The sequence below is a fragment of the Colobus angolensis genome, unplaced genomic scaffold (genome assembly GCF_000951035.1).
Source record: "Colobus angolensis palliatus isolate OR3802 unplaced genomic scaffold, Cang.pa_1.0 Scaffold18, whole genome shotgun sequence".
In the NCBI taxonomy this organism is placed as follows: Eukaryota; Metazoa; Chordata; class Mammalia; order Primates; family Cercopithecidae; genus Colobus; species Colobus angolensis.
The window spans coordinates 3,423,509-3,432,585 of NW_012114932.1; the positions used below are offsets into that span (position 1 = coordinate 3,423,509).

General features: G+C 43.9%; 1 protein-coding gene across 1 annotated transcript in view; it reads left to right on the forward strand.

Annotated features, from left to right (window-relative positions):
* PRKAR2A (protein kinase, cAMP-dependent, regulatory, type II, alpha) overlaps positions 1 to 9,077 on the forward strand; it is a 126,667-nt gene that overhangs the window by 38,526 nt on the left and 79,064 nt on the right. Inside the window, exon 2 of the mRNA XM_011939131.1 lies at positions 938 to 973. The gene's annotated coding sequence lies outside the window, so the exon portion shown is untranslated. The remainder of the gene's footprint in view (positions 1 to 937; positions 974 to 9,077) is intronic.

Below are 9,077 nucleotides of genomic sequence, written 5' to 3' on the forward strand. Positions count from 1 at the left end.
GTAACCAAGGCTGGAGTGCGGTGGCAGGATCTCAGCTCACTGCAATCTCTACCTCCTGGGTTCAAGTGATTCTCATGCCTCAGCCTTCTGAGTAGCTGGGATTACAGGCATGTGCCACCATGCCTGGCTGGGTTTTTTTGTATTTTTAATAGAGATGGGGTTTCACCATGTTGGCCAGGCTGATCTTGAACTCCTGACCTTAAGTGATCTGCTCACCTTGGCCTCCCAAAGTACTGGGGTGACAGGTGTGAACCATCTCACTCGGCCTAAAGGATATTAAAGAAGAAAATTTCGGGCCGGGTGCAGTGGCTCACGCCTGTAATCCCAGCACTTTGGGAGGCCGAGATGGGTGGATCACGAGGTCAGGAGATGGAGACCATCCTGGCTAGCACAGTGAAACCCCATCTCTACTAAAAAAATACAAAAATAATAGCTGGGCCTGGTGGCGGGCACCTGTAGTCCCAGCTATGTGGGAGGCTGAGGCCATAGAATGGCATGAATCTGGGAGGCGGAGCTTGCAATGAGCCAAGATTTTGCCACCGCACTCCAGCCCAGGTGACAGAGTGAGACTCCATCTCAAAAAAAAAAAAAAATTCACTATTTTATATCATAACATTATCAATAAATTTGGTAGACTTCTTATTCAATTGGAGTGATACAAATTAGATGGAATGTAGATGTGAGCAGAAATAAAATTGCCAGTTTGAGTATATTGAAGGTATAAAGAGTTTGTTTTCAAAGAAATATTGTATTTCTTGTATTGTCTTAATATGATCACATTGAACAACTATTTGTGATTGAGTTTGGAAGACTATGAAATCGCCCATTGCTTGGTTTTGAGGGACTTAGGTCTATTGTAAAAGACTTGCAAAAAGGGAGGATAAAGATGGGACCTGGTGACATAATAATGACTAAATGTTGCTTCTTTATTTTGCAGTTCCAATTCCTAGCAGATTTAATAGACGAGTATCAGGTATGTGTTCTATTTCATAACATACTACTCAAATGCTGTTTTAAGATAGGAATATATTGAAAAAACAGATATGTTGAATAAAAAGATAAGCTCCCATCACAGAATATTATCTAAAAGTAAAATTACCTATAGTTTCTTTATTCTGTTTTTAAGTTCTGAGTATGTATGTACATATTTTATATTGCTATAATTGGTACAGTTTGTCTATTTGCATTTATGTCATTACTATTTTTTCATGTTTATAATTACAGCTTCAGAAAATGATTTTTCATATTCCTGTTTCTGGTATTCTGGCTTATACCGCCATTAACTCTTACATATACCTTTTTGAGCCACTTGAATTATTTCCTCAGTTTGGGTACTGGAAGTGGCATTCTCTGGTCAGAGACTGAGCATTGCCTTGGCTTTTTCTCCCTTATTTTCTAGAGACAGTTCACAGATTAGGCTGCTGGGAGAAAGGCACCCTGTACATGCCTCTTTTCCACCAATATGTTAATAACATGGAATTTAGATGTAAAATAGTACTTCACATCATTTTATATGGCATTTCTTTTGGTTGTTAAAAAAAATGAATGCTGGCCAGGCGCAGTGGCTCACACCTGTTATTCCAGCACTTTGGGGGGTCTTGGTGGGGGGATCACAAGGTCAGGAGCTCGAGACTAGTCTGGCTAACATGGTGAAACCTGTGTCTACTAAAAATACAAAAGAATTAGCCAGGTGCAGTAGTGCGCCCCTGTAGTCCCAGCTACTTGGGAGGGTGAGGCAGGAGAATCACTTGAACCCAGGAGGCGGAGGTTTCAGTGAGCCAGGATCGTGCCACTGCACTCCAGCCTGGGCAACAGAGCGAGACTCCATCTCAAAAAAAAAAAAAAAAAAAAATGGAACGCTTTCCAAATATGGGAAATCTGTTTGTATTTTCTTATGTGGTACTAGGTTGGTAATATTTTGCCCTTTTTTCTGATATAGTCCATATTAGTTTAAAAAAAAGTTTAGGTAAACTTTCTATCCAGGTTTTTGACCTTTTGAAATTTTTTTTTTTTTTTTTTTGAGGCGGAGTCTCGCTCTGTCGCCCGGACTGGAGTGCAGTGGCCGGATCTCAGCTCACTGCAAGCTCCACCTCCCGGGTTCACGCCATTCTCCTGCCTCAGCCTCCCGAGTAGCTGGGACTACAGGCGCCCGCCACCTCGCCCGGCTAGTTTTTGTATTTTTAGTAGAGACGGGGTTTCACCGTGTTAGCCAGGATGGTCTCGATCTCCTGACCTCGTGATCCGCCCGTCTCGGCCTCCCAAAGTGCTGGGATTACAGGCTTGAGCCACCGCGCCCGGCCGACCTTTTGAAATTTTTAATGCAAAATTTCCTTAGGTGGTTATGCTATTTTTTAAATTGAGTTAGAGATGTTAATATATGACTGTTACCTCAAACACTGCTGGACACATAGGCACTCAGTAAATATTTATTGAATATGCACATCATTTTTTTTTTTTTTTAAAAAGATTGTTCCTGAGAAGGCTCCCCTTTTTTTCATAAAACTGGTAAATATATTTTATGAAAGTTTTTCTTAAAGTGTTTGACTTTTTAATAAATGTGGAATTTATTTGGTAGTACAGTGGAATGTTAATGTGTTTCAAAACTGCTAGACAAGTGGTATGTATCACATTGTTCTTTCATATTTCCTTGTTTTAGGAAGGTTTCTTGATTTGAAATTGTCATCTGACCTATTATAGTGCTAGGAATTGCTTTTCTATCCCTTAATCTTTGTCTTTGAGAAAATCGGCTCATTTATGTTTTCAGAAAGCTTTTGTTATCATTCTACACAAAAATCTGTTGAAAGGAGGTTGAAGAATATGTTATGGTCAGAGAATCAATATCCTGAGACTAGGTATTAAGGTTAGTTTGATACCCGTAAACTATTATCTTCCATTTTTGTTCATCTCTGCCCTGCACCTTTTTTTCCTCTGAAAGATTATTGAAATCCCTTGACATCTGTAGGATAGGTCTGGGAGATGGAGAATATAGTGATACCTCCTCCCTAGATCACAGTTGGTGTTAGTTTGTGAATTGCTGCTTGGCCCTCTGCCAGTATTGTTCAAATCTTGAACCTTGCGGAAGACACAGACAAGTACATGGTATTATCCCTCCTCCTCAGATTTCTTAATCTGAGGATTTAAGATTGAAATGTTAAATGAAAATAAAAGATTTTTCAAATAATTCAGTAGGATGATACAGGAAAGTATCCTGTAATCATAAAGTATCCTCTAATAATACGTTACATTTTTTAAGTGCAGACTATGTGCTAGGTGCAGTTTTAAGGACTTTCTAAATGCCTGCCTTGTATTGTTGAATATAATCTTCAAAATAACACTTTCAGTGAGGTCCATACCATGATTATCCCCAATTTACAGACGAGGAAACTGGAAACAAGTAGAGGTTAAGTAACTTGCAGTAGTTGAGGTGAGCATATGCCCATAAGTAGCATGGATCCTAAGTACTTACCCTTGCTATCTCTAAGGATTCTTTCTTTTACCCTCTGGAACTCTTGGTCCTTAGTCTTCAGCTAAATCCCCCAAATTCTCACCCTGTTCTCTCAGTGCAGCTTTCACTTTCCAGCTGTAGCTGAAGCTTGGCTTGCCCTGTAGGCTTCTCAATCAATGGCTCTTTCCTCTTCTACCTTGCTTGTAACACTGACGGGAAATGGGTGAATGTCTGTTGATTCTCCTGGCTGCTTCCAGACCATTCTCTCTCCCTTCTCCCTGAAACCTTCAGTTTAAAACTTCGCATTATGGCTGGCCATGGTGGCTCACATCTGTAATCCCAGCACTTTGGGAGGCTGAGGTGTGAGGATTGCTTGAGCCTAGAAGTTTGAGACCAGCCGGGGCAACACAGTAAGACCCCATCTCTCAAAAAATTGAAAAAATTAGCTGGGCATGATGGTGCACACAGGTAGTCCTAGCTATTCAGGAGGCTGAGTTAAGAAGATTGCTTGAGCCTGGAAGGTCAATGCTGTAGTGAGCTGTGATCGTTCCACTATACTCCAGCCTGGGTGACAGAGTGAAATTCTATCTAAAAAAAAAAATTAAAATAAAACTTAACGTTATTATATTTTACCAGCCACTGCTCCTCCTTGTTTTAGTCATCTAACAATCTCCAGGTTGTTCCTTCTTATTTCCACATATAGATGATTCTTCCAATGTCTGGCCTTCCATTCTTTGACCTCCTCTCCTCCTTGTCTTCCAGTTGTCCACCCTACTTCAGCCACTCACTCCCAGTGGTCATACTCTGCTATGACAAGCATTGCAACTCTATCATTTCAGCGAGTGGTCCCATTCTGCAACCACTGCCTGCTGTCTTCTCGGCTCCTTTGCTGTCCTACTCAAACCTGGATAACTTGTTGATTCTGCAGTCTTTTTACTATTCCTCACTTCTTCCTCACTAACCTTAAATTCCTGAGTCAGTGATTATAATCATTCCCTGGCACATACCCTCAATTTGCTTTTCCCTTTGTTTAAGTTTTTATTATTTATTTATTTGTTTGTTTGTTTATTTTGAAACAGGATCTCACTCTGTACCCATGCTAGAGTGCAGTGGCATGATCACGGCTCATTGCAGCCTCAACTTCCCAGGCTCCAGTGATCCTCCTGCCTCAGCCTCCTGAGTAGCTGGGACCACAGGTGCATGCTACTATGCCTGGCTAATTTTTGTATTTTTAGTAGAGACAGGGTTTCACCATGTTGCGTAGGTTGGTCTTGAATTCCTGAGCTCAAGCAATCCGCTTAGCCTGGCCTTCCGGTATGCTGGTTTTACAGGTGTGAGCCACCATACCTAGCCTTACTTTTCCCTTTTTATTTGCTTTGCTAAACTGACTTTGGTTAAGTTCAGTTCTCCACTTTGTGCCTGTACCAATAATAGCTGAACCCGGTTGGAGGAAAATAGATAGCCTTATTGACTGATCTTACTTTCAGTTCATGATTATTAACTTCTAGTAGGCTCTTGATACCAGCAATCATGCTATGTTCCCGTGGGTTTTTTTTTAATAAATTTTTTTGAGACAGAGTCTTGCCTTGTCGCCCAGGCTAGAGTGCAGTGGCACAATCTTGGCTCACTTCAACCTCCACCTCTCGAGTTCAAATGATTCTCATGCTTTAGCCTCATTTTTGTATTTTAGTAGAAACGAGGTTTCACCATATTGGCCAGGCGGGTCTTGAACTCCTGGCCTCAGGTAATCTGCCTGCCTTGGCCTCCCAGCATGAGCCACTGCGCCCAGCCTTTTAAAATAAATATTAGGCCAGGCACGGTGGTTCATACCTATAATCCCAAGCACTTTGGGAGGCCGAGGCGGGTGAATCACCTGAGGCCGGGAGTTTGAGAGCAGCCTGGCCGAGATGGTGAAACTCTGTCTTTACTAAAAATACTAAAAATTGGCTGGGCGTGGTGGTGGATGACTATAATCCCAGCTATTCAGGAGGCTGAGGCAGGAGAATTGCTTGAACCTGGGAAGCGGAGGTTGCAGTGAGCTGAGATTGCGCCATTGCACTCCAGCCTGGGTGACAAGAGCAAGACTCTGTCTCATTAATTACTAATTTGAGAGACAGGGTCTCCTTCTGTTGCCCAGGCTGGGCTAGAGTGCATTGGTACAATCATAGCTTACTGCAGCCTTGAAATCGTGGGCTTAGGGGATCCTCCTGCCTCAGCCTCCTGAGTAGCTGGGACAACAAGTGTGCACCACCACGCCCAGCTAATTTATTTTTTGTAGAGATAAGGTCTCCCTTTGTTGCCCAGGCTGGTCTCAAACTCCTGGTTTCAAACTATCCTCCTGTCTTGGCCTCCCAGTGTTGGGATTACAGGTGTGAGCCACATGCTCCATGCTTTGTTCACTTCTGTTCTCCTAGATAAGTCTTTCATACCTTCCCCTTCTCAAAACCTCCTATACCTCCTTCCTCATCCTTAGCAGATGATCTTGTTCCCTGTTTAACCAAAGAAGTAGGAAAACAAGAGAATTTCCAGAATCCCATCACTATCTATTCCTCACTTGCCTATGAGTTTACAGTATCCACCTGTGCTAGATCCCATCCCTTCATCCTTTTAGCTGTTAGCTCCTCTCCTGCATAATCTTTTATCTTTTAACTCAGTTATTCTTTCAGCAAAGACATATCATTGACTCTATTTCTTAAAAAATAAACTTTATTTGACTGTTGTTTTCTCTCCAACCTTTTTCTCTCCATACCTTTAAAGCAAAACTGCTTGAAGGAGCTGTTTGTATTTGCTGTTTCTAGTTGCTTTACTTCTATTCTGAGATAGAGTCTGGCTGTGTCACTCAGGCGGGAGTGCAGTGGTGTGATCTCGGCTCACTGCTACCTCCACCTCCTAGGTACAAACGATTTCTGTACCTCAGCCTCTGAGTAGCTGGGATTACAGGCATGTGCCACCATGCCCGGCTAATTTTTGTGTTTTTAGTGGAGACAAGGTTTTGCCATGTTGGCAAGGCTGGCCTTGAATGCCTGGCCTCTTAAGCCTATTCTAATCAGACTTTTTTTTTTTTCCTTTTAAACTCAGTGGTTGGCCGGGCGCGGTGGCTCAAGCCTGTAATCCCAGCACTTTGGGAGGCCGAGACGGGCGGATCACGAGGTCAGGAGAGCGAGACCATCCTGGCTAACATGGTGAAACCCCGTCTCTACTAAAAAATACAAAAAAAACTAGCCGGGCGAGGTGGTGGCGCCTGTAGTCCCAGCTACCCGGGAGGCTGAGGCAGGAGAATGGCGTGAACCTGGGAGGCGGAGCTTGCAGTGAGCTGAGATCCAGCCACTGCACTCCAGCCTGAGCAACAGAGTGAGACTCTGTCTCAAAAAAAATAAATAAATAAACTCAGTGGTAAGAATCTAATCAGACTCTTGCTTCTGTATCTCACCAAAATTATCTTTCTTGTTTGCTCACTCACATTCTTCAGACCTTCATTTAAAGGACACCTTTTTCAGGCCAGGCGAGGTGGCCTGTAATCCCACCACTTTGGGAGGCCAAGGCGAGTGGATCACCTGAGGTCAGGAGTTCGAGACCAACCTGACCAACATGGTGAAACCCCATCTCTACTAAAAATACAAAATTAGGCCAGGTGTGGTGACTCATGCCTGTAATCCCAGCACTTTGGGAGGCCAAGGTGGGTGGATCACCTGAGGTCAGGAGTTTGAAACTAACCTGGCCAACATGGTGAAACCCCATCTCTACTAAAAATGCAACAATTAGACGGGCGTGGTGGCAGGCGCCTGTAATCCCAGCTACTCAGGAGGCTGAGGCAGGAGAATTGCTTCAACCCAGGAGGCGGAGGTTGCAGTGAACCGAGATCGTACCATTGCACTCCAGCCTGGGCAACAAGAGTGAAACTGTCTCAAAAAAATTAAATAAACAAATAAATAAATACACACACAAAGTTAGCTGGGCATGGTGGCACATGCCTGTAACCCAGCTTCTTGTGAGGCTGAGGCAGGAGAATCACTTGAACTCTGGAGACGGAGGTTACAGTGAGCCGAGATTGTGCCATTGCACTCCAGCCTGGGCAACAAGCGTCAAACTCCATCTCAAACAAACAAAAAAATACAAAAATTAGCTGGACGTGGCTGAGGCAGGAGAATTGCTTGAACCCAGGAGTTGGAGGTGTCAGTGAGCTGAGATCGCACCACTGCACTCCAGCCAGCGCTATAGAGCAAGACTCAGCCTGAATATAACATAACATAACATAACATAACATAACATAACATAACATAGCCGGGCACGGTAGCTCATGCCTGTAATCCCAGCACTTTGGGAGGCTGAGATGGGCTGCTCACCTGAGGTAGGGAGTTCGAGATCAGCCTGGCCAACATTGTGAAACCCCGTCTCTACTAAAAATACAAAAATTTGGCCAGGTGTGGTGGCTCACACCTGTAATCCCAGCACTTTGGGAGGCTGAGGTGTGCGGATCACCTGAGGTCAGGAGTTCAAGACCAGCCTGGCCAGCATGGTGAAGCTTCGTCTCGACTAAAAATACAAAAAATAGCTGGATATGATGTCAGGCACCTGTAATCCCAGCTACTTGGGAGGCTAAGGCAGGAGAATCACTTGAACCTGGGAGGCATAGGTTGCAGTGAGCCAAAATCCCGCCATTGCACTCCAGCTTAGGCAACAAGAGCGAGACTCCGTCTCAAAAAATAGTAAAAATACAAAAACTCAGCCAGTGTAGTGGCCCACGCCTGTAATCCCAGCTACTTGGGAGGCTAAGACATGAGAATCACTTGAACCCAGGAGGCAGTTTGCAGTGAGCGAAGATTGCACCACTGCACTCCATTCTGGATGACAGAGTGAGACTGTCTGCCCCCACCAACAAAAAGAAAAGCTGTGCCTTCCAAGTTCTACATTCTAGCAAAACAGTCCCTCTACATCAAGTGGTAGAGTAAATGAAGAGAGTTCATGGATTCCTTAAATGTGGCTTTCTTATGTAGTCCCAAATTAGTATGTATGTGTGTGTGTATATATATATATGTTTTTTAATTTTTTTTTGTTTTTTTTTTTTGAGATGGAGTCTCGCTCTGTCACCCAGACTGGAGTCAGTGGCACGATCTTGGCTCACTGCAACCTCCACCTCCTGGGTTCAAGCGATTTTCCTGCCTCAGCCTCTCTAGTAGCTGGGACTACAGGCATGTGCCACCATGCCGAGCTAATTTTTGTATTTCTAGTAGAGACGGGGTTTCACCATATTGGCCAGGCTGGTCTTCAACTCCTGACCTTGTCATCTGCCCGCCTCGGCCTCCCAAAGTGATGGGATTACAGATGTGAGCTACCATGCCCAGCCCTCCCAAATTAGTATTAACTGTCTTTGAGTTGGAAATGTTAGTATGATTTTATATAATTAAAAAACCTCCTTTGTTGGGCGATGTGGTGGCTCACGCCTGTAATCCCAGCACTTTGGGAGGCTGAGGCGGGCAGATCACAAGGTCAGGAGTTCAAGACCAGTCTCACCAACATAGTGAAACTCTGTCTCTACTAAAAATACAAAAATTCACTGAGTGTGGTGGCATGTGCCTGTAATCCCAGCTACTCGGGAGGCTGAGGCAGGAGAATTGCTTGAACCTGGGAGGTG